At 37.9% G+C, this 27,227-nt stretch overlaps 1 protein-coding gene across 6 annotated transcripts in view; it reads right to left on the reverse strand.

The window, feature by feature from the left end:
- The window catches only part of Rtl4 (retrotransposon Gag like 4), a 351,939-nt gene that overhangs the window by 182,037 nt on the left and 142,675 nt on the right, over window positions 1-27,227 (reverse strand). For 3 of the 6 annotated variants that reach the window (XM_076561639.1, XM_076561636.1, XM_076561641.1), the window contains one exon: window positions 19,340-19,411. The exons of the other annotated variants lie outside the window; for them this stretch is intronic. The gene's annotated coding sequence lies outside the window, so the exon portion shown is untranslated. The remainder of the gene's footprint in view (window positions 1-19,339; window positions 19,412-27,227) is intronic. 6 annotated transcript variants of the gene reach the window in all.

A 27,227-nucleotide genomic window follows, 5' to 3' on the forward strand; every position in this document is an offset into this window, starting at 1 on the left:
CATTTCTCTTTCCTCCCTGGATCTTGAGACAACTTGCCTTTATTTTTTTAATTTTTAATTTAATTTGTAAATCAATGTATTCTTTCAAAATTTCACATAAATACATTCTGGCATGCTCACCACCCCACACTCTCATTCCCTTCCCCACCACCAAACTCTCCTCACCTCCCCAAATGTCCCTTCTACTCATATGTTTTTGTTCTTGCTGTTTTTTTTTTTAACTGTGTTTCTGTTTTGTAACTCACTGATGTTACCGGGTCTGGTTCATAGGTGTGTGGGTACAGCAATATCAGCTGTATGGAGAATTCATCAGTGGCTATAGCCCTGAAGACAATGACTCCACTTTTCTGAGAACCCATCAGCTGCCAATAGGTTTCCATGGAGTGTCTGGGCCCCATGATAACTTGGTAGTCCCCATTGTTTCAGAGCTTCCTTCTTATTTTCATTCCTTTCTAGTCTGTCTCCAAAGCAATAGCTTTCTTAGTTGCTGAAAATACTTGCTAAAGTCTGGGCTACATGACTCTATGTCAATACTCATAAGGAAATATTTCCATATTCCCAGATTGAAAATGGATCATTTCTTCAGCCTTGTTCTAAGTAGCCTCTTGGGAACTGATATTTCTTTATGTGCACATTGTAATATTTCCCAGATTTAAACAGCCAAGGACGGAACAGGATAAAAGTCAGAATCCTTATCTTAGAAATGGCTCCTCTCTTTTTATTTTATTTTATTTTACAATACAATTCAGTTCTACATATCAGCCACGGATTCCCTTGCTCTCCCCCTTCCCGCCCTCCTCCCCTTCCCCCAGCCAACCCCCCATTCCCACCTCCTCCAGGGCAAAGCCTCCCCCAAGGACTGAGATCAACCTGGTAGACTCAGTCCAGGCTGGCCCACTCCCCTCCTCCTAGGCCGAGCCAAGCGACCCTGCATAAGCCCCAGGTTTCAAACAGCCAACTCATGCAATGAGCACAGGACCTGGTCCCACTGCCTAGATGCCTCCCAAACAGATCAAGCCAATCAACTGTCTCACCTATTTAGAGGGCCTGATCCAGTTGGGGGCCCCTCAGCCTTTGGTTCATAGTTCATGTGTTTCCATTCGTTTGGCTATTTGTCCCTGTGCTTTATCCAACCTTGGTCTCAACAATTCTCGCTCATATAAACCCTCCTCTTTCTCGCCAATTGGACTCCCAGAGCTCCACCCAGGGTCTAGATATGGAACAAGGATGAATGGACTGCTACTCACAGCACAAGGGAGGCTACCTAGAAAACAGGACCCCAAGAAAGACACGGGATCACCCAATTATGGAGAAATGGATGAGATCTACAAGAACAACCTGGACATGAGTGGGGGCAATGAAAAGCGAGGGTCAAGGGAAAGAGAGCTTGGGGGAGCAGGAGATCCCAGCTGGATCAAGAACAGAGAGGGAGAACAAGGAATAGGAGACCATGGTAAATGAAGACCACATGAGAATAGGAAGAAGCAAAGTGCTAGAGAGGCCCACAGAAATCCACAAAGATACCCCCACAATAGACTGCTGGCAATGGTCAAGAGACAGCCCGAACTGACCTACGCTGGTGATGAGATGGCCAAACACCCTAATTGTCATGCTAGAAACCCCGTCCAATGACTGAGGGAACTGGATGCAGAGATCCACGGCTCCTCTCTTCATGTACCAACAAAGCCAGTCTGTTGACCTTCTGGGTAATGTGACAGATCAAGGTTTCTGGGAGGCCTTGCCTATACCTTACAGAATGCTGATAGCAGGGTTTATTTACTGAATAACAGACTGGCATTAATACTTTTACTTAAGTCACAAACACTAACTAAAACAGTATTGTCTAGTAATTTGAGAAGAAATGTTGAGAGTTGAGAATCAATTCCATTCCATAGTTTGTGTTTGAACTCTGTCTTCACAGATAATACTTTTTCATGCTGCCTACTAAAAAATAATCCTGCCTGCGAAGTCAATGGGAGAGGTTGGTTTGGGGCTCAAACTAAAAGAATATGGCCATTATGAAGCACTACAGCATTCTTAGACAAAGAGGGAGCACAGCATGTCGAGCTGAGGCAATGGAGTCCACTACCTAATTGAGTTGACTGCAGGCTCCAGTTTGACTCACATTTACTATCATGCCACTTGATATGGCAGAAGCTGTATTCTAGACTATGATGGTTATGTTTCCATGTGTCCTTGACTGAATTCATTGACATCAGTTGGTGGGAGAGGATAGCATGTGACTTTTAAGCCAAAATGAAGTATCTATTCATCCAAGTTTGACATTATCTGTGACAAATGCTTTTGAGTGGGTCTTTGTTGTTTCTCAGTTCTGTTCCCAGAAGCAGTTTGAGATAGAAAATGGAAGGGTAAAGTAAATGCATTCTGAAAATGGGAAAGTCTGAATTGTAAGCTCTAAGAGTAAAAATATAGAACATATTGAAGAAACCACTTCCCACTTGATAAAAGCTATCCAAATCTGAAAGCTAACTGTGAATACAGGCACTCACTAGACCAGAATCATAAATGTTCCACTGTGCACTTTGTCCTTTTTTTTTTGCTCCATTAACTTCAAATCAATCATAATGAAATTGTTTGAAAGTAATAAATCAAGTCATTCAGGCTTTCACTTTACTGGAGGGAATACTGTTGATCCACCTGCTTGAAATAAGGTTTGAGAATCAGATTACTTTTAGTACAAAAAAGAGTCCATCAGTTTGGCCTCTTGCCAGTCACTCATTTGCTCAAACAAAGACAGAGGGAAGGAATAGTAAGTAAAAGATGGGTAGGTAGAATTCAAAAATGAGTCATGGCTTGCAACCTTTGGTCTATATATATCTTGTAAAAATCAAAGGCACTGTTATATTGACCAGTAGTTATAAAGCAGACCAGAAATATGGGGACAGCATGTTAGTATTTAGGCTAAAACCCAGGGACTGTCAGACCCCAGTAATACAGTGTTGAGGATAATGCCATCACAGTGAAAGGGTTCGACCTAGTTGCCAGGAATATCCCATTATTTCACAAGATCACAGGCTATTATTTTCAGATATATTGATTTCTGTTTTCAATGTCTCTGTCTATATTTCCCTGAGTTAAACATGGATATAAGAATATATAAAGTAATAATATGCCTTTAAGGTTCAGAAGAGAAAGCATGTTGATTACCAAGCCAATCATTTACTATTGAGCACAGAAAAATTTTTTTGTTTTGCTTTCATTTTACAGCAAATAAGTATTCACCTTATCTTGAAAAATAATGCTAAAACACTGAGTACAAGGGGATTGGCACTTGTTGCAAGTCTATTTTGTGATAAGGCATTATGCTGATGACTTATAGATACACTTAGTCCTTGTTCCATATCTGCAAATGAAGCATATTAGCTTTACATCTGTGTAACAAATATGTGAGGTAAAAATCTTATAAAATGGATTTATTTAGATTATAATTTTGGACATTTAAGTACATGATATGTTGGTCTCATTGTTTGAAGCTGTAGTACATCATTGTCTGAGTACATAGTGGTGCAAAACTGCTTTCTTCATGACAAGAGAGCAAAGGATAGGGAGAAAAAGAAAAACGAATCAGGAAGGGTGGTGGTTTGAAAGAAAATGGCCCCCAAAGAAAAGGGCACTATTAGCAGGTGTGGCCTTGTTGGAGGAAGTGTGTCACCATGTGTAAGACTTTGAGGTCTCATATATGCTCAAGCCACACCCAGTGCTCAACTCACTTCCTATTGTTTGTGGATCAAAGATGTAGTATTCTCCAGCACCATGTCTGCCTGCAAGTTATCATACTCCCAATCTACATGCTCCCCACCATGATGATAATGGACTAAACCCCTGAAACCCTAAGCTGCCTCCATAATTAAATTTTTTCCTTTGTAAAAGTTGATGTAGTCACTTATGTTAGAGAGGTTGCAGAGCAAAGGGAACATTCCTCCACTGTTGGTGGGAGTGCAAACTGGTACAGCCACTTTGGAAATCAGTATGGTGGTTTCTCAGAAAATTGGGAATCAATCTACCTCAACATCCAGCTATACCATTCTTGGGCATATATCCATGGAATGTTCAATAATACCACAAGAACACATGCTTAAATATGTTCATAGCACCACTATTTGTAATAGCCAGAACCTGGAAACAACCTACATGCCCCTCAACTAGAATTGATAAAGAAAATGTGGCACATATACACAATGGAGTACTACTCAGCAGTAAAAAAAAAAAAAAAAAAAAAAAAAAGGACATCATGAAATTTGCAGGCAACCAAGACTCAGAAGTACAAACATGACATGTACTCACTCAAAGGATAACCAGACTACAACCCACAGCTCCAGAGAAGCAAGCTAACAAGGAAGACCCTAAGAGAAATGCATGGATCGCCCTGGGAAGGGGAAATAGATGAGATCTCCATGAGTAAACGGTGGGTGGGAGCAATGGATGGTAGGGAATGGAGGATGAGAACATAAGGGAATGGGATGGTCAAGCTAGAACAGGGACAGAGTGGGAGAGCAAGAAAAGAGATTCGATGATAGAGGGAGACATCATGGGAACAGGGAGAAACACGGTGCTAGGGAAGTTGCCAGGAATCTGCAAGGATAACCCTACCTTAGACTACTAGCAATAGTGGAGAGGGTGCCTGAACTGGCCTACTCCAGTAATCAGATTGGTGAATACCCTAATTGTCATCATAGAGCCTATATCCAGTAACTGATGGAAGCAGATGCAGAGATCCACAACCAAGTTCCAGGCTGATTTCCAGGAGTCCAGTCGAAGAGAGAAAAGAGGGATTCTATGAGCAAGGGGCATCAAGACCATGATGGAAAAACCTACAGAGACAACCAAACCAAACTGGTGGGAACTCATGATCTGTGGACCAATAGCTGTGGAGCCTCAATGGGACTGGACTTAGCCCTCTGCATAGGTGAGACAGTTGTTCAGCTTGACCTGCTTAAGGGGCCCGTGGCAGTGGGATCATGGTCTGTCCCCAGTTCATGAGCAGGTGTTCTGGAGCCCAGTGCCTATGGTGGGATACCTCACATAGCCTTAGTTCAGGGGACAGGGCTTGGACCTGCCTCAGCTGAATGTATCAGGCTCTGCTGACTCCCCATGGGAGGCCTAACTTTGGAGGAGGTGGGAATGGGGAGTGGGTTTTGGGGGGAAGGATGGGGAGCAGGAGGAGGGAGGAGAGGGGCATGTGTGGTTGGTATGTAAAATGAACAGAAATTTCTTAATAAGAAAAAAGGATAAAAAGAGTTGCTGTGGTCATGGTATCTCTTCACAGCAATACAAATCTTACCTAAGGCAGGGAAAAAAGGAAGAGAAAGAGAGACAACAGCTTAAGGACTTCCCACTAGGCACCACCTCTGGCAGATTCTATTCCTTACAATTGTGCTATCTTAGGGACTAAGCCTTTTACATATAAGCACTGAAGAGAAGCATGAGAACCAAACTATAGCAGGGGGCATCATTAACCTTATTACAAGAAAACAAACAGCATAGTTCAAAACATTTCAATGAATTACTCAATGCCACAAATGAGCATTTTATCTAACTTCAAAGTCACAAGCAATAGATTATTAGAATTCCCAATAAAATCTTCCAATAAATAAAATTGATGTTTTGTAATTCAAATTAAAAGGACTGAAAAGTCTGCCAGCTTGACTCCCTGCAAGATATCCAAGGGTTCCTTGAGTCTAGATTGAGAGCAGGAGATTCTCCATTTTTCAAGGAGCAATTACTGTTCTGCCCCAATGTCACTGACTCTGGGCCATTACAATGGTGTTTGGGTTTCTTCTGAACTCTCACCATCATGGAAACATCACACTCTGAAAGGCAGATCCAATGAAACTACCAAAGGATAAATAAACTAATGAATCTGGACTAGATTAATGTTAGATATTTGCTTAGGTTTATTTCTATCACATGCTAAATTATGTTCATGGTTACCCTTCTATGAGCCCTTGCTCTGTTACCAGGCGCATAATCGAACAGTCATTAAGGTAAGGAGTTAGAAGAAAAGAAGTCTGTTTTCTCTTTGCCTAATAGAATGCAATCATGTCTTCTGAATTCAAAGTAGTGACACATCTCTACATCTCTGTTCCTGCTTCTTTGTCTCAAAGAAGTTAATGGATGCCTAATTAGGTGACCACCCTTTGTGTTAGTTTATAAAAAATAGTAATAAAGGTTTAACATCATTTACATACTCATTTACAGAGAATCAGGTCCAAAAATGGTGATAGTTTCAAGCCTTCCTTGAGCTCCTCTCAAGGAACAGGAGGAGTAGTGTTAGAATAAGGAATTAAAAATTGGGTAAAAAAATTATTCTACCTAGGTAGGAATACAGAAAAATCACATCTACCACATCGACAAAGAAAAAGTAGATTTTTCTGTCTAGTTTAGCAAAGGCTCTTCCAGTCTCCTCTACCTTACCCAGGTGATCAAATTGACAAACTAATAAATAGAAAAGGGGTCTGAGTATCGTCTTTGCCCTATGCTCAGAACACTCAGCATGAGGTCCTAGGGCAAAACCTGATGAATAGAAATTGACTATCATTCCCAGATATGTCTAAAGACACCTGTCGTGTCCATATGGGTCAGTTAATAATGAAAGGACAAAGAAACCTAGACTGTGCTTATGCCAAAAAGTCCATTAAGTCCCCCCAAAACATACTTAATAGAAATTAAAACATTTCAATAGCACTTTAGTAACTCTTATCCTACATGTACATTACCTCTGTAAGATAAACTGAACAATGACACTAATTATGACTCCATAATGAGGCTTAAAGTGGTGACCTAACTTGAAAGAGAAATCACGGGAAAGGGGATTTACTAACTTCTCTGAGGATAATAGACACATGCTTTGCAGAATAGATTTTTGCTGCTATATGACTTATTTGACATTTTGGGCCTTTCCTTCTTACATCTGAACTTCAAGTGCTTGTTACTCTTCATCTCAGATGACCTTACTTAAAATTCCATTGATCCACCCAAATTTTAGTACCAGAACCAGCCCCAATCTCATTTACTTGGTTCTAATATGTTCTGTTTTTATAACTTCACATTTTCTTTACCTCTTTATCTTTGTGTATTGATTTTTGACTACTCCCATGGAAGCAGCAAAACATAGATGATCAGGGATATATATATATATATATATATATGCACACGTGTGTGTACTGCAGTCACAGAAAATTACGTGAAAGTTCTACTTCTACTACATGTTACTGTGAGCATATTACTTAACCTCTGTGAACATCAGTTTCATTAGTTGTGAAATGTCAGGGGGCTTAGAGATGCTGTGAGAATTTAAGACATAATGTATCTAAGTGCCTGGCACACAGTCAATAAATTGTAACTATTATAATCATTGGGTTTTTAGTCTTCATACTTGGCACAGTGCCTGACATATAATAGACATTTGGTAAATATTTATTGAGTGAAACCAAACAGCCTAGCATCTCCAACAAGAGGTACATAATAAAATATCATCCCTAGAGAGACTGGATAGGAGTAGACAAGATAATTAGTTGGCTAAATGAAAATTAATGATGTTGAATTCTTTTCTGGAGGGGATACCTTTTTGTTATAAATGTCAAGCTTCACTCACCCCTTGAAGGCTTTGAATGTCTAGTGCTTTTTCTTTATTAGGAAGCTAGTGAAGGAAGAGTGGATATAGTGGCTTGGTTTCAGTAAACTGATTTGAAAGCTTCTTTTAAGATAATGTCTAGCTAATCAGATATTGATGAGATAAAGTGATATATATATATATATATATATATATATATATATATATATAGAGAGAGAGAGAGAGAGAGAGAGAGAGAGATCTTGCTAAGTGAAACAATCCAGACACAAAATGATTGCATGATCTCAATTTATTTGGAATATAACACAAAAGCCATACTCATAAGTGCAGAGTTTGAGGCATTCTGGTTGCCAGAGGATAGGGATGGAAGAAAAATGGAAGATGTTAGTGAAAATGATATGAATATGAACTTTTAGTTATAGTATAAATAAATTGGGGGAGAAGCTAACCTGAAACATGGTGACAGTAGTTACTAATACCCTATTGAATTCTTGATATCAAATGAGAGAGCAGAATCTATGTGTATGGACTACAAATGAAAAGAGTATTTAACAGTGGTGATGGATGTATTCATTAATTTAACTACAACAATCAATTCACATACTATACAATACTAAATCCTCATTTTGTTAATGAAATATATCGAAAGTTAAAGGAATACAAAGAAAAATACTATGCTTAGATGAAAATGAGAAACTGTTTGTTGATTTTTAATTTATAGGTATTACAGAGAAGAATTCTAACCAAACCTCATAATGATCCTAAGTTCTAGCCTTCATCAGCTACCAATCTCCTCAATTAGGAGCTTCCAGAGAAAGGAGTAAGCCCTGATTTTCCTCAGTATGGCTCAAATCCTTGTCGACTCAGATATAAACAATAACTTTCCCAGGTAGAGAAGGATGCATTGCAAAAGGCTCTTGAAATACAGCTCTGCAACTCTCCAGGCCATGGGCTGTCAGTAAGTGCACACAAGTGTGTCCAAATATTGTCACATCATTATGTGCCGTTTTTCAGTGAAGGCCAACAGTGAGGGAAGTCACTTGATGCTTGGAAATTCATGAGGCTGCTTTGAGCCTAAGATTCAGAATGAGTCTGTGATAAGATGAGACTTTCTGAACGAGTCTTTCTGAACTACATACAACATTCTCATTTATGAATGACCAAGTTTCTTTTCAATCATCCTCAAATAATTTCCCTCCTATCATACCCTACTATTTAGGTACTGTGCTGTCCTTTGCCAGTCCTGCTACTCAACAGCTCCCACTTAACCATCTTGGCCACAATTATATACTTCATTTGCATATAACTTCCACAGTATTTATTACTGAATAAAACTGACCACCTTGATATACTCATTTTTGCACAGGTATCCTCCTACAATTATGACATTTGGTAAAGCAGCCTTCAATAATGCCTTAAAGTATAACATTGCTGGAAAACTTCAATTACCCCAAGCATGGTGTTGCATATCTTTTATCCCAGGACTCAGGAAGCAGATCTCTATGAGTTCAAGGCCATTTTGCTCTACATAGTGAATTAGTTCTAGGCCATCCAGGGCTACATAGTAAAACATTGACTCAAAAGGAGAAAAAAAGAAATCTTTAGATACCACAAAGTTAAGTAAGGTTCATATTCCTCTTCATGACACACAGACAGTAACAGCTTTGAAGCTGAGAATCTCTTAATCACTTCATCAACTACTGTGCCTGACTATTGCCATGCATTGAAAGTTAAGGTTTTATACACTGGTATTATGGAGTGCATGAGCCTTATATTAATCCCCAATACATTCTTATCTACTCATATCCAAGGTGTATAATCTAGAAGATAAGAAAGATAGTGTGATTGAGTATCAAGTGAAACAAGCGTTTATAACCATATAAGTTGCAGGACAACTAAACACAAACTCTGCATGGGTTGACACTCATGAACAATGTTTGGAACATGACTGTCACCAAAGACAAATTGAAATGTTGGTAGAAAGAGGAATTGATGACTGAACAATGGGGTGTGGGACTGGAAATATAGCTTAGTTAGTAGAGTACTTGTCAACCACACATGAAGAACTGGGCTCCATCCCTAGTATTGCATACAACCAGGAGAGGTGGTGTATCCCTATTTCTTAGTACTCATGAGGTTGAGGCAGGAGGATCCAAAGTTCCAGGTCATTCTTAGCTATCAGTTTTCAAAGCCATTTGGTAAAAGCAAAATATATGAAAAACACGATCATTAATTAGGCACTTAATGCCTGTCTAGTGCTTCCTGTAAATTGTTGTCAAACTTTTCAGTGGCCCTAAAGTGTCAGTAATAACACCATTTTACATCTATGGAAACTGAGACTTGTAGAAGTCTACCTCTACACATAGCTAACTAATATTGGAACTAGAGTGTGAGTTGCTATATTCACTGCCCGCAAACCCATACTCTTGTCATTATGTCCCAGTGTTTTTCAGTACCATGCTCCTGAGTTATTTGTTTAAGGGGAATGCCTCCAACAATGGGACATGACACTAGGAGGGCTTCATGGAGGAGAATACTAAACTGTGTCTCCTTGGGAAGGTACTAAATGTTTACAGAGAGGGCTAGAAGAAAAGAATAATACTGAACCAGAAAACAATGTGTGCAAAAAACATCTTTTGAGTGAGAGATGGCTTTGAACACTATAGAGGCATTTGGTGTCCTACCTCTTTCTCATCACTGCCCATTTCCTTTCTGCAGCCTCCCATATTCAGCCTATATTAGTCTTGAAGGACCTAAATGTGCGTGGTTTTCGCAACTATGAGTTCAATTCCTCCACATATGTACCATTTAATAAGCCGTGATAGTTATTTACACTATAAAAATGATAGGTGATAGACATAATTTTATTTCTTTCTTAATTTTCTGCTTTCCTTTCGAAGACAGGTATAACAGACCATTATCTGCACACCACTGAACAAATTCTCCAGTAGTACATCCAAGGAATCTGCATTTTTTTCAAATGCTAGTACTCTTATTCTTCAGTCAATTGGGTTCAAATGATTTTGTCACAGCAATGAGGAAAGTAACTAACATGCTAAAAATGAGCCTCATCACCCAAATTTTTCTCTGACTTTCAATTTTTCCATGGGATGAGCAATTGATGGAGTATCTGGAGTGCAGACTTTCATCAAAATTGACATGGATGGGTGGAAGCTAAGGAATGAAATGACGTGAAAGAGCTATAACCAATCAGAGCTATTTACTCTTACTCATCCTGTTCCTCAAATTGTGCATTATGCAATCCATAATACATCAGAGAAAAATACTATAAAAGCCAGAGACCACCTAGGGAAGGATGAGGCCTGGTGCTGGAAGAGAGGTGAGTTTGGATAGGGAAATGGAGAAAGTAAAGAAGGTAGAAAAGTATGATAGTTATGCAAGCAGGCTCTAAAGTTAAACCGCTTGGGTTTCAAAAATCTGTCCTTCCATTTATTAGTGGTGTCACCTCTGGCACGTTATTTAACAACTCTGTACCTCACATTTCTTATCCATAAAATGAGGCCATAATTAGTAACCACATGCTGGGATTGACATGAAGATTGAACGAGTTCATATTTATGAAATGCTTAAATGAGTGCCTGGCATACAAAAAGCATTATCTGTGGTTTTTAAAACAAATTGGCTAGTCAGGAAAGAAAACATTCCTGAGGGCTACAGGTTAGATACTGTTTTAATTGTATTATGTTGTAGTCTGCCTAACTGTTCGATGAAAATCAAATTAGTGTGGTCTGCAACATTGAACTCTCATCCTCTATCAAATGCTCACCTGCATAGTGGTGGAAGCCAACGTAGTTGTTCGTGTGAACAATATGAGAGTTTTCCTGCTTTTTGTGGCATGGAGTAAATGGAAAATTCAAGTAATACTTCTTCCTCCACTCTGTAGGAGAATTCTGACTAACTTGATTTTCAAAGTAGAAATAAATGTATTTATCAAAGCTCATTTTATGTTTCCCCAAACACCATATTGCACTATTTTCCTTTTCTTGATATTCCTCTATTAAGATGATTCTTTTTAAAATATTTATATTTTGTTTAAGTAGTTCTAGTTTTACTGTTTATATGTTAATTAGAATATAACCATATCACTTGCATATTCTCTTTCCTCCCTACAGCCCATGTCAGTTCTCACCTTTCTCCCTTTACTCCCTCTTAAATTCATTATCTATTTTTCTTCAAATATTATTATTTATAAATACATAAATACAACCTGCTGAGTTTATTTAGCATTGCTTATATGTATATTGTTTTAGTCTGACCATTTGTATTGGATAATCAATTAGAGAGCTCATTCTTGGGAAAGACTAATTCTCCCTCTCTCAGCAGTAGTTAACTTCCTGTATCTCTCCATCTAGGTGTGGGGCCCTATCAGATTTCCTCTATCCACATTGACATATTGAAATTATTCTTAAACTAACTGCCTATCCATCTTTCTCTAGCTCTCTGAATTTGCTCTGTCCCAGTTATACTATTAAGACTAATCCTAGACTACAAAATTCAGAACATGTATCTAACCATGTGTGGGCCAAGATGGGCACATAGTTTATTAACAAATATTCAGTATTAAGGCGTACAAGGGGGAAAAAGTGGGGGAAAGCTAATAGTTTTGCCAGGGAGGAAATGATTCTGGTTTCTAAGAATTAGAAGGTATCACTATATAGGTAGGAAGGCAGCACCGTAAAATCCCACTGAGAAAAATGAGTGTTAAGTTACATTGTCTATAACATCTTTAAGTGATAAAGAACTTTCTTCACTAAGTGAGGTGGTATGTACCTGTAATGTCAGCACTGGGAAAGTTGAAGCAGGAAGATTACCAGGTCAAGGCCAGTTGGGATACATAACAAGACCTTGTTTCAAATAAATAAACTTCCAGGGGAAGAGGATAATAGAGTGTTCTTTATTGGGTGAGGCAAGGAGAAAAAAAGGCATCTATTGTGCAGACTTCTTAAACATTCCACAGGGTCTGCTATAATATGCTGGAATATTCCTAGTGTATCTTCTCCTAAGGGGAAGTATATTAATTAAAAATTAGTTCAAAGAGAAACCCTGTCTCGCAAAAAAAAAAAAAAAAAAAAAAAAAAGAAAAAAAAAGAAAATTCCTTCAAGGTATCTTCTTATGACGATACTAACTGCAAATAACCACATAAATTTTCCTTGAAGGTAGTTCAGATGTCCCTGGCCCCCTTCTTAACACATATGGAAGAAGGCGTTGCCCACAGGAGTGGAAGAGGTAACAAACACCTTACTTAGCCCATGGCCAGCTTATCCTTTTGTCTTGAAACTACCTGTCTCATTTAAGATATTCAGGTCCAAGTTAGAATAGATTGCAGTAAGGAAATAAAATTCTTTTAAGTAGATAATACGGAACATGTGTAAGGAAACTCAATGACAATTGCATTATTTCTGGCACACTGTCAGGGAATTATCTGCATTGTGTTGGGTGGTGGAAGGATGCCAAAAAGCCGTTTAAAATGCACACTCAGTTGTGTCAGTCAATCAGACTCTGGTTACAAATGAATGAGAAAGCTGGAAGGCCTCATATTCATCATTTCAGTCATCCCCAACTTTACCCACAGTGACAAGAACTGAATACAATTAACAAGAGCTTGAACAGGCTGGAAAAAACCCTGTGATGATAATCTCATATTCTAACCCTTCTTCCTCTTCCCACATCCATTTCATACTATTTGCAAAATGTTCCCCCAAGGAGCCATGCTAAGCATCCTGTGCATGCTTCAGCTACTGCTGAGAATTGTCAATAATTCTGTCTTCATGATGCATTAACATTTGTATCATAATATGCTCAATCTGTACTAAATGAGGGTGAAAACATTAGTAATGATTTTCCTTCCTCCGTCTACACTCCTTTCACTGGTAACCATCTAGAAAGCCCAAGAGAGTTGTCAGCGTTACATACTCCAGGGCCAAGGGATTTTCTTAGCAACTATGTGCCATCAGCCCCATTCAGCATTCCTTTGAATCCTTCTATAAAAGAAATATCTTCAGTGTTTCAGATAATACAAAATGTATATTTTTCTCAATGTGGCTACTAGATCTCAGCCTCTAATTTAGCAGTTCAATTGGATGGCCCATATTGTAAAATGAATTTCCTGTTCATCATTATGTGAGGACCCACAAATATAATGGAGAAGGTAGAAAAAGAAGAGATTTCTGGTAAAACTTAACTTTTATCCTCAAGGCATTACACAGAGAGAAGTATCTTCCAGTCCTTTTTTGTAATTATAAATCGATCCCATGGATATAGAAACCTCTATATATTAAAGCAAAATGTAAGTTCTTAATTTTTAGTGTGATACACAGCTCCTTTGGTAAGCTCTCAGAATTCACAATCCATATTAGAAAGGGGATCTTGCCTGCCATGTTGACTATGAAAGGGCAAAGGAACGAGGAGCACCGAATGCACTTGAGATGAGCTCAAGATATTACCTTTTCATATTCATTATATCCATTGTGTAGAACAAATAGCAAGGCCCTCTTTACAAGTAAAGCTCAAGGATAACAAAACTGTGCAATCGGAGCTATTTATCAGCCCCCTGCCCCTGGCTTGGAACTTACCCACAGTTAACTCAAACTACTTCGTAATAAAGAAGCCTCATGATTGCTTTTGAAACTCATTTCATTGTTATCTCCTCTACTAATAGCATATTGAATTGCCTCTAGGAAGCAAACCCCCCACCATTCAGGATTTAGATGGGTTTGATGACATTAACACATCATCGTTCTGATCTCATAGAAACCCATGACCTGGGCCAGGCCCATAAGAGTAAAGAAAATCCAGCCATCATGTGAAATTATAAGACAAATGCCTAGATATGTTGGCTCCCACAATTTCTAATGGTTAAGAAGATCTCTGTTGAGAACACTACCAACAAAAAAAAAGAAACAAGAGACAGGAAGACTTCTAATCACCTTCTAATCAGGCTGGATGGGATACCTTAACAATATACAAATTCAGCCCCAAACTGGTCAGTAGTTGGGTTACTTTTGACTTGGAAAATCACATTGAGTAATTTTTTTATTATTGTTCACAAATGAAGTTCCAGCTCACAAATAATCAACCTATGGTGTCTATTATTTCGAAGACACTTCAGAGTTCTTTTTTTTAAATCAAATTAATTGAATGTTTATTTCATTTACTGATAATAGCCTTGCCATGGTTTTGATTTGGGTAGAATTCAACATTACTAGAAACCTTTGAAAAACTATGATGACATGAGTCCACAAAAACAAATATTTTTTTTCAAAACAGAAAATACAACTAGACTAACAAAACAACTTGACATGAATCTTAAAGAGGTCTCTCTTTTATGGAATTATCCAAAATCCAATTACATTCTAGAAAAAAAAGAGACAGAGCTCCTTTGAGGAGATGTATTTGTATCAAGAGCTAAACTATAAAACTCTTCTATAAAAACATGACTGAAAGGAATGCTAGACTGGCTTGGATCTAAAGAACTAGGGAAACAGTCAGAGACTAGGAGTTACAATGGCGAAGAACAGAGTATGCGAAGATGTGGGGGAAGAATTCTATACATGGAAATCTTTATAGTTAAGTCTTCAAAAGCCTAAGCAAAGCCACACCCAAGACAATGTACACAGACTCTAGACATGTAGCTGCAAATTATTTGCTCATGCCCTCCACTACAGAAACATTTTGGAAGATATATCCTAATATATGTAAGTTCACTTGTCTGTTAATGATATGCAAATTTCATTGTAATTCATTAATATCTCAATGCAAACTGTATACTTAGGGTAAGATTTTATCATTGAAGATAACAGACATAAATGTAGGGTATTATTTTCAAATAGTATTCTTGATCTGTTTTTTCTTTTTTGGCTTTATTTTTGGCTACTGTTTTTCCAAGTTAATAAGGTCACCACAGTTTTCACCTTATAAATCAATGACTGATGAAAATCTTGTATTAGAAGCAGAAGTGCCAACTCTGCTATTTATTACTGTTCATTCCCAATAACATTATTACATGAACTTTAGACCAATGTCAGTTTAAAGAAATATTTGTTTAAGCCACATGTTTATTTTGTGAATTTTTGTTTAATTAATGACATAAGTATATTAATATGAGCATATATAAACTACTGTGCATCAGAGCTTTGAGAATTAATAAATGAGTCTATGGTTCTGAAATTCATAAATATAGTGGTTTGAAGGCAAAATATTCACCATAGGCTCGGGTATTTGAATATTTGAATACGTGGTCTCTAGTTGGTGGCATTATTTAGGAAAGTTTAGGAGATACAGCCTTTCTAGAGGAAGTATGTCACTGTGGGCTGGCTTTGAAATTAAAAGTCTCTTGTCACTTCTAGATCTGGTCCCCCACTTGCATTTGAAGATGTACACTCTCAGCTTTCTGTTTCTGTTACCATATCTGATGCTAATTGTCAGGCCTCCCCACCATGGTGGACTCTTAACCACCTGGAACCATAATCCAAATTAACTGTTTCTTCTAAGTGTTTCTTCTACTCATTATGGTTTTTGTTTTGTGTTCCAGTTCCAGGGTACCTGTTCTTTATCGAAAGTTTGGGGCCAATCAGGGATATACAGTGGAACCCTGTGACCCTGCCCCCCACAAATAATAATAATAATAAAGAAAATATTTTTAATGGAAAACAAATGCAAAATAACTATGATAAATAAAATAATAAAGTGTAAAGCCCAGCACATAAGAGACTTGTTTCAATAATCAGAATGCAGATTGTTGACAGTTTTGAATATTTTTAAAAAGATAAGTTTTGAATTTAGTATTTACAAATGTTAAATATGCAGTTGTCATGTAGAAAAAGTTCATAGGGTTTTTTTTTCCTGAGTAAACTTGGTGTTACTACATCTATTTTTTTTTAAGTTTAGATTTGTGATTCTTTTTTTTTAGGTTTCTATTTTTATTTTATATGAGATTTTTCTAGTCGTTTTACATATCAGCCACAGATCCCCCTGTCCTCCCTCCTTGCACCCCCAAGCCTTTCCTCCCAACCCACCCCCCCATGCCCACCTCCTCCAAGGCAAGGTCTCCCATGGGGAGTCAGCCAGCCTGGTAGATTCAGTTGAGGTGGGTCCAATTCCCTTCTCCCTGCACCAAGGCTGAGCAAAGTGTCTCACCATAGGTTCCAAAAAGTCGGCTCATGCACTAGGGACAGGTCCCAGTACCACTGCCTGGGGGCCTCCTAAACAGTTCAAGCTAATCAACTGTCTCACTTATCCAGAGGGCCTGATCCAGTTCCATGGGGGCTCCTCAGCTATTGGTTCACAGTTCGTGTGTTTCTGATAGTTTGATTATTTGTCAATCTCCCTCATTTTGGTTTATTATATCAACAGAAAGGTAACTAAAATGATAGCCTTCTTTTGAAATGCCTTATGAGTCTCAGATGGCACAAGACCCTCTGACGTAGATCCTGAAGGGTGTCAGTGCCAATGTGGGCACTAAATATTAAGTACATCTTAATTCCTTCACTATAAAAAGGCAAAATATTATAATTTCTAGTATTTTTTCTTCTGGCATCCCAGTTTGGAAACCATTTATTTTGAACTCTCTACAGGTGACAAATAGAGATTCACCATTATAAACCTAAGTCATGTGTGTTGTATTATCCACTGGTATTGTACACTACCCCGATGATTTTAGTTTTTTTTATTTACTCTCAAGAATTTAATATAGGCATTGAATGAAACATAATTATATCTACTGTACATTTTCCCATTCAATTCCCCCACACACCTCCCAACACCTTGTCCTTCCAACTCCATGACTTTGTTCAGTCAATGGTACCCATATGTGCATGGATGTAAGGCCATCCACTAAAGCATGGGGATCCTACACACAACCACATGTTCCAAAAGCAATGATTCACCCTTCAATTATCAGCTACCCTGTCTATTTCTTAAACCCCAAAATACTTTATAGCCTTTTTGAATACTAAAGGAATTTAAAGGCAAATTAGATTTCTTTGTTGATAAAGGCTATAAAATATAAATTATACAAGAAGGAAAATAAACTTTTAACATGGTTTCTCTGAAATGACTATGGCAAGAGTGACTGTTGTCACTTGTAGGGATGATTCTCAGATTTGCACACCATAGGTGATAGGCAAGCAGCACTAATGACCATAAAGCCTTAAGTTCCACATGAGATGCCTACACAGAAACCAATAATCTCATGGACTGCTAAGAAATCAAATACAGAGCTATAATCTGAAATCACAAATCAGAAACACTAGTCATACTATACTTAGAGTTGTGTCAGAGTATGGTGAGAAGCATCAGCTAATTGAAGAGGTATAATGAAAAAATAAATGACTTCATCTACTTGGTTTTCAGGGATGTCAGTCACCAGTAGGCATATAATTGAAAACTGGGGAATGTAGTGGGTGTTCGTTCCACCTATGGCCTTGGGGTATCAGCTCCTAGGGCATGGCCTCTTTGCTATCTTAAGTTCCAGGGAACCCTTACACAATTCCCTTCTCTCCTCAGCTCTTGGATGGTGAAGACTGAGTCAGGCAGCGTGAAGCTACTTCGGATTGGTTCTCAACCTTTCAGGGACTCTGGGCCTGAATTTGCCTTATTCTTTATCAGTGAGTTGTTCTTCCATATAATCTTTTAATAAATAGTCCTTTTCTCAGTAATCCATGGATTTCCCGCATTATCTGGTGCCCAATGTGGAGACCCATGGCCCGCAGCTCTCCTGCGTGGCACGTGTAAAGACCCCACATGCCCCTATTGGGGCTACTTGCGCAGCTTCTGCCCATAGCCTCTGCAGCTCTGGTAGAGGTGGAACGAATACCCACTACAGGGGAATAAATAAAATGCAATGGTATTCCCAAGGAGAAAGAGTATTGAGAGAACCCCTCAGCCTGGCTACTCGGGAACTGGTTCTGAATTTTGGCACCAGCTAACAACACAGGGCTTGGCTTAGCAAATTGGTAGATGGCCTGATGGGAACAAGAACCAGAGACACTGAGAACTTAGTTCATGTCAGCCAAGGTAGAGATGACACAAGGCCAGAGTTTGTGACCATTGCTTGTGTATTTTTTGTTCCTCACTTTGGTCCCTACAAATGTTATTTTATTTCATAAGTATCCTGAAGTTACGATGTGAAAAACAGGGTCATTGACTAAACTTCTTAGTGTTCCTTGATTTTCTTTTAACTAACATTACTTTTTTCCTAGAGCACTAAATCTACACTACTTAGATGTTATTCCCAGAGGTCAATTCTAGCCAGATGTCAACTAACTTCCAATAAGGTATATTTAGTTGATGAGTTGTCAATTATTAGCTTATAGTGTTCTATTTCTCAGAGAATTCTTTTCTTTTATATTCCATATTTGCAAGGCACTACTAGAGACTAGAAAATCTCTTACAGACAAGAGGATGAAGTCTTAATAAAAATTTCAGACACTGTGATAAAGACGGAAAAGTTAAAATCAGAGATGCTAACTATTTGAACAACATTACCTAGTCTCCTTTAAACCAAATTCTGTGTTACATAGAGAAGTCTACCATTTATTGTGACATACTGTTGGCAGAAAATATTCTATTCTTTGCTTTTAAAAACATTTGATTGTTATAACATGCATCAGCATATTGAACTCAACAACAACACACGGTCTACTGTTATGATTCATCCAACTAGCAAATGAGTAAATTAAAATCTAATGAGGTTAAAAAATTATATGACAGCATACAGATAATACCTGGCATAGCCAACACTGGAAAGGAGGTGACTTCTGAGATCTATCCATGTCTCTAAAGCTGATTTCTGCGGTCTATTGAGAATTAGAGAGAAGTTTATAAGAATTGTCAGTGTTGCTGATGTAAAATCAATCACAACAGAAAGAGTAGGATCATCCTTGTGTTCATAAAGTATTACACCTTATCTATACACCACATATATTCACAGGCTCTATTGATTTAAGGCATTTTCTGAGACTTGAATTTCTAAGAACACAGCCCATTCCATTATTTCAGAGCCCATAGGAGGACAAGAGTACAGGATGGCTCTGTAACATACATCCCCACACAGGCCTGCTTTCCTATCACCAGGAGCAGGAAAACCACATATCTAGTCTCTATGTTCATTATTTAATTTCCGTTCACATTTGGGAACATTGACCAGGTCTAACCTCTGGCCAAAAAATGTCAATTTTTCTAATGTTTAATGAGAGCTATTGATTTTAAGACTCATAACATTCTAGGGGATCACTGTTGTCAGGAATGAATCATTAGATCTTCACACAGCTAGTGAGAAATTATTGGATTAAATTTCTCATTAAGTATGCAGAGTCCAAAGGTTTTAAAATAAGCAACATAATGACCTCAATTTTTGGATAGAGCTTTTCCACTTCTATTGGAATAAATGAGCCAATTCCTCACCCTAAGGATACTGGAACAAACTTCCTGTCCCTCTTGACTAAAATAAAAATGCTTAAGGAGACTATTCTATCCCAGGGCTCTCTAAGCCAATAATATATTTTAATTTGCAAATCCATTAAAAAGAAGGAGGGGGTATCCATTACTGTAGGATAGATTTTCATAGAAAGGCAAATGAAGTTGGGGAAGGGAAGAACACAGAACCTAAATATAACCTAGAATTTTAAAGTTGCTTTCACATAAGTTTCTGCTACCAGAATTCATAGTCAAATAGCCAACAGACAAAATATTTCTTCAGTGCCTAGTTATGAATCCTAAAACAAAGTCTTCCTTTAGAAAAATGGATTCATTGTTGGGAGCTTCAGGCTATGCTGATTATTAATATATAAGCATTCTATGTTTAGAGGTATGGTTATTATAAATTCATAATATTCTAAAAACATTTTATGGAAACTACTTTTGCTATTTAATTATAGTGTTCATGTTTAATATGACAGAATATTTTATTTCGATGAAGCCAAAGAGGACCTCTGTTTCAGGCTTCATCTTAGCTTACTAATTTCCTCTGCTGTGTCGCTGACAGAGAAACAGAGCCTCCTTTCTATGATAACTACAGTGCTGCATCCTTTTCAAATTGCATCTGGATTGATGCCCCCAAAACCTCTACACTTTGGCCTTGGTGCTGTCTCCCCAGAGGAACAATCGAGAATTTAAGCAAATGATATTCTCTCTTTAGCCCTTGAATATTGTGGATTGATATATATATATATATATATATATATATATATATATATATATATATATATATATATATATATATAATGTCTTTATCTTAATATGCTAGCAGCTATATTTAAAGCCTTTAAAACTACTTTGTGGTAAGTCATTGGAGCCTCTGTATTTCGGGTAGAGGAGAATAAAATATTACAGCCACTGTGGCAAACACTACGGCGAGTGATCAAAAACTAAGTTTTCATTCTGGAGGTCTTTCACATTCTAGGTTGGGTTTATTCCTAGTTACTTTATTGTTTTGAGGCTTCTTTGAATGGAATGTTTCCATAATCGCTTTCTTAGAGTGCTTATTATTGATATATAGCAGTGGTTCTCAACCTTCTTAATGCTGCAAACTTTAATACAGTTCCTCATGTTGTGGTGACCCCCAACAATACAATTATTTCATTGCTACTTCATAACTATAACTTTGCTACTGTTATAAAGCATAATGTAAGTATCTGATATGCAGGATATCTGCTATGTGACCCCAACGGGGTCATGAAACACAGGTTGAGAACTACTGGTATATAAGAAGGCCACTGATTTTTATAAGCTAATTTTTCATCTTGCCACTTCACTAAATGTATTAATCATTTGTAGAAGTGTTCTGCTGGAATTTTGGGGATCTCTTTGGTATAATATCATTTCATCTGCAGGTAAATAAATGGAACTCAAAAATGCTATACTAAGTGAGGTAACCCAGACTGAGGACAAACACCACATCATATTCTCTCTTACTTGTAGATCTTAGTTCTGACTGTTTAGACATGCGTGCATAACCTGAAGTAACCACAGAAGACAATAAATTAGAAAGGAGGCAACAAGGGGAGCTATAGAGAGGGGAATAGTAGGACACAATTGCTTTGAAAAGATAAAGGGAAAAATGGGGAGGGTGACTTTAACTGGAGGAGAAGAGATAAAGGAGAAAAACATGAAGGATTTTTGAAAATGTCATAAGTAAATGTTATTCCATAAGCTTACTTAAAACACCTATATACATATAGATGTATATATTAATGGAGTTACACCACATGGGTTGATAAAACTTCCCCCAAGAGCCATTTACTAACAAAAGTTTAGTGGTTGGGAGTCCAAAAGACTCCCAAATCAATATAGGTTATAATGATTACTCTTCATTACTGACCAGAACTCAAATGTAAGACCATATTACTGAAGATGTCATAGGCTTTGGATCTAACACTTGAAGTAATTGAACTGGAGGTGACCTGGACACTTCTTCCTGAGAGCTAATTCCCATATTATTGGAAGGTGCTCTGCAAGTTGTCAAATGGATGAAAGTGATGAGTAGTCCTATTTATCTGTAAAATCTATAAACCACAAAATGACTGTTCCAACAATGTATCTCCAATGGTGCAACAGTGGCACCTTTATCTTGAGGGTAACCAACAGCTGTCTAGTTAGACTTGAGGCTAGCTCAATATGAAGTCATGCTTGGTACCATAAACCTAGCCAACTAACTATGGCTGTAGAGGTCGACTAGAGAGTATATAACTACCATTTCCTCCAATCAACATAGCTTCTAACTATGCTAAATAATTACCTGTACATCCATGGATAAGTGTGGCTGTCACCCCTCATCAAAGAAGCTTCTTTATAAAAGCAAACAGAAATTACTACAGAAACGCACAAGTAGTCAAACTGTAGAGAATACCTGATCATGGGGTACCGATTACCAATTGCTACACATATAGCATAACCCCTACACCTAAGCCTCACAAGCAGACCAAGCCACATAAAAAAAGAGAAAGAAAACAAAACAGAAGTAAAAGAATGTGAGCTGGTGCAGTATCCATTGGAATACATTGTAGAAGTCCCCCCCCAAAAAAAGAAAACTAAAATTCCAAAAAGTAAAAAGACTAATTTTTAAAAAGATAGAAAGGACAAATAAACAAATAACCAATAAACAGTAATGGAGAACTTGAAGCCTGACCAGTAATGCCTGGATAGCTGGTTTATCATGCACATTTTAAACATTTTTTACACTGTGTCTTATATTGTGTAAATTTAATTAAACTAACACTTGAGCTAAACAAAAAATTAAAAATAAAACTATCTCATAATGGTAATCTCACTGTATCTATAATTGAAGTCAGGGTCTGGATCTGATGGCTCTATGCTGTGTTATTCACAATAGTCAAGGCACAGAGTTAGTCCAAGTTTCTCTACACAGACGAATAGATAAAGAATGGATTATGCATCTAAAATGGGATGCTATTTAGTCTTTAAAATTTGAAAATATGGATCAACATGGAGGATGTTATGCCTAATAAAATACGTTAGATACAGAAGACAAATGGTTTATGATAACAATTCAATGATTAATATAAAATATTGAAATCATAGGAGCAGAGAATAAAAGGGCAAGTGCAGAAGTCATGGCAATTGGCACAGAAGAACACTTCCTAAATATAACACCAGTAGCACAGACACTGAGAGCAACAATTAAATAATAGGACCTCCTGAAACAGAAGCTTCTGTAAGGCAAAGGACATGTCAATAAGACAAAATGACAGCCTACAGAACGGAAAAGGATCTTCACCAACCCCACATCTGACAAAGGGATGATCTCCAAAATATATAAAGAACTCAAGAAGCTAGACAGCAAAATACCAAACAATCCAATTAAAAAATGACCTACGGATTTAAACAGAGAATTCTCAACAGAGGAATCCCAAATGGTCAAAAAAACATTTAAGCAATTGCTCAACATCCTTAGTCATCAGGGAAATGCAAATCAAAATTACCCCAAGATACCATCTTACACCTGTCAGAATGGTTAAGATCAAAAACACTGATGACAGCTTATGTTGGAGAGGATGTGGAGCAAAAGGAACACTCCCCCACTGTTGGTGGGAGTGCAAACTTGTACAGCCACTTTGGAAATCAGTACAGCTGTTTGTCAGAATATTGGGAATCAATTTACCTCAAAGGCCCAATGATACCACTCTTGGGCATATACCCAAAGGATACTCAATCATACCACAACAACATTTGCTCAACTATGTTCATAGCAGCATTATTTGTAATATCCAGAACCTGGAAGCAACCTAGATGCCCATCAACCAAAGAATGGATAAAGAAAATGTGGTACATATACACAATGGAGTATTATTCAGCTGTAACAAGAAATGACATCATGAAATTTGTAGGCAAATAAATAGAACTAGAAAATATCAACATGAGTGAGGTAACCCAGACTCAGCAAGACAAGCATGGTATGTACTCACTCATAAGTGGATACTGGATGTAAAGGAAAGGATAATCAGACTACAACCCACAGCTCCAGAGAGGCTAGGAAACAAGGAGAACCCTTAGCAGATGTGTGGATCACCTTGGGAAGGGGAAACAGAGGAGATCCCAATGAGTAACTGGGGATGCGGGGGTACAATAGAGGGTAGGTGATGGGGGATGAGAACATAAGGGAATGGGATGGTCAAGCTGGGGGAGGGACAGAGAGGGAGAGCAATGAAAGTTATCTTGATAGAGGGAGACATTATGGGGTTAGGAAGAAATCTGGTGCTTAGGAAATCCTCAGAAATCCACAAGGATGACCCCAGATTAGACTACTAGCAATAGTGGTGAGGGTACCTGCACTGGCTTACCCTGGTAATCAGATTGGTGAATACCCTAACTGTCATCACAGAGCCTTCATCCAGTAATGGATGGAAGCAGATGCAGAGATCCACAACCAAGCACCAGGCCAAGCTCCAGGATTCCAGTCTAAGAGAGGGAAGGGGGATTACATGAGAAAGGGTGGTCAAGATCATGATGGAGAAAGCTACAGAGATAACTGAACCAAGCTCATATAGGAACTCAGGAACTTTAGACCAACAACTTTGGAATCTGCATGGGACTGGACTAGGTCCTCTGCATGTGTGAGACAGTTGTGTAGCTTGATCTGTTTGAGGGATCCCTAGCAGTGGGATCAGGATCTATCCCTAGTGCAAGAGCTGTCATTCTGAATCCCATTACCTATGGTGGGACACCTTGCTCAGATGCAGGGGGGAGGGGTGTGGTCCTGCCTCAACTGAATGTACCAGGCTTAGCTGTCCCCCCTGTGGGAGGGGATGTGAGGTGGGTCAGGGAGGGGAGGCAGGGGGTAGCAGGTTGTGGGATGAGAGAGGGATCTGTGGTTGGTATGTAAAATGAATTTTAAAAAAAAAAAAGAAATCATGGTAAAAAGATGTAGCTGGAAGTTTTCCTGTGTCCTGCCCAGTCCTGAAGCTGCTCAGACCCAAATAAACACACAGAGGCTTATATTGTTTTCAAACTATATGGCCTAATGGCTCAGGCTTCCCACTATCTAGCTCTTATATCTTAAATTAACCCATTTCTATAAATGTATAGTTTGCCACGTGGTTTGTGGCTTACTGGTACTTTACAACTTGCTTCTTCTGGCGGCAGCTAGCAGGGTCACACAGCTCTGCCTTTTTCCTTCTGCTCTCTAGTTGGAATGTCCCACCTAAACTTATTCTGCCTCACCATTGGCCAAATAGCTTTATTTATCAACCAATCAGAGCAACACATAATCACAGTATACAGAATGACATTCCACAGCAAAAGGATGAACAGGAGGTATTACCTGAAGGGAGCAAATTTTCAATAATTCAAAATGATTAAGTCTTAGGGTTCTGTGTACAACATATTTCCTATAATAAATAATACTGCATTTTATACTTAGTATTTTGCTCTGAGGATAAATCATGTTAAGTGTTCTTACTCTCAAATAATAAATTGAAGAAATAAAAATAGTGTGAAAAAATACATTTAAAGAAAAGGGATAAGATTATGGCACTGATTATAGTAATAGTTTCATAAACATATACTTATAAAGTTATATATATTAAATGTTTATAGCATTTTTGTGAGTGATTTTTGTCCAAAGTAAAACAATGATTTCTATTGGATTTGGAAGGGGATCATGAGAGATTATTATTTAATGTGCTCAGAGTTTCAACTGAGCAATAAGAAGATTTTTCAGACATGTAAGGAGCTTGATAGTGTAACAGTAAGGATAGACCAAATACCATTCAACTGGTCACTTGAAAATGGCTAAAATGCAAAACTTTGTTTTGCATATTTTATTACAATTGAAAAAACTAACAACAGGAAACTTTTAATGGCACAAAAATATGCATGTCTATGCATCGCCAAAAACTGTTGTCAATTTGCTTTCTAAATATTTATGTTTATACTCATAGACAAGGGCTGCCCTCAACCTTGTACAGACAGTCTTCTTTTTGCAGTGGGCAGCATTTAATGCAGAGACTTATAGCTGGACAATGGCCTAAGAAGCCAAGACTTAATTGCTCAGCTCTAAACAGGCCATCTTTATCACCTTCCACTCCCCACTAAAGCTCAGTGAGCACCAAGGAAGAGGGGGTGGAAACAATGCAAGAGTTGGTGGGATGAGGATGAGTACTGTGAAATACTCTCTTCTGAACATGACAATGTCATTGTACACAGGAACTCACATCAGCTGTGGTTATTTGCACAAGACCTACACAAGATCAAGCCAACCAAAATTTCTACATTAATGGAGGAGATGGTCTCCAGACCTCAGTTCTTACTGAGACACTATTGTCAGTTGATGGCTGCTGAAAGAAGAGTTATTCCTTTTTTGATTTATTGCCACTGTAAGATTCCTTATGCTCCAGTAGGTTGTCCTACACCTACATATATATGGGTAGTACTTCATAGACTTTGTGAGTTACCAGGAAATGACAAAGGATGAGGAAGAAGGACAAGGAGGAAGATATGAATCAGGAGGGAGACATTTTGCAGTCATGGGGAGAGCTGAAGGGTAGAAATGTGGAGTGAGGGTATATATGGTCATATTTTATTGTATATATGTACAAAATATTCAAAGAATAAAAATTAATTCAAGAAAGAGAATGTGCAAACAGACAGAAAGCACATTCAGTTCTTAATTGTGCTAGGCAGTACCAACTACAGTAGACATTGTTAGCATTTCAATCTAGATGAAAAATTGTAACAAGTACTTGTTTAATCTTCTGTTGAAACAGTGATACTTTCTGAATGCTTAGACTGTGCTAAGTACTTCTCTAAGACCCTCTTACTTATTAATTTGTTTAATCCTTTCTATAATCTTGTAGAGTGAATTAATAGCATTAGCCTTATTTCACAGAAGATAATAGAGCATGAAAATCCTACAGCAGTATGTGACTTTTAAAATGTTGATGCATAGTAAACTCCCAGTCTACTATAAATCCCACACGTTAATTCTTTCTTACAAGCAGTTGCCCACTTAGTTGTACTCCATCACTGTGACTGACTTTTTTTATTTATTTTTACTGACTAGCCCCCCTCAATTGAAATACAAAAAATAAAAGTAAGTTTGTAAGGTCTTCGTTTGGACGAATGTGTTGAGGAGAATAAATATTTATGCCCATATGA

Source organism: Peromyscus maniculatus, chromosome X (genome assembly GCF_049852395.1).
Source record: "Peromyscus maniculatus bairdii isolate BWxNUB_F1_BW_parent chromosome X, HU_Pman_BW_mat_3.1, whole genome shotgun sequence".
Taxonomy (NCBI): Eukaryota; Metazoa; Chordata; class Mammalia; order Rodentia; family Cricetidae; genus Peromyscus; species Peromyscus maniculatus.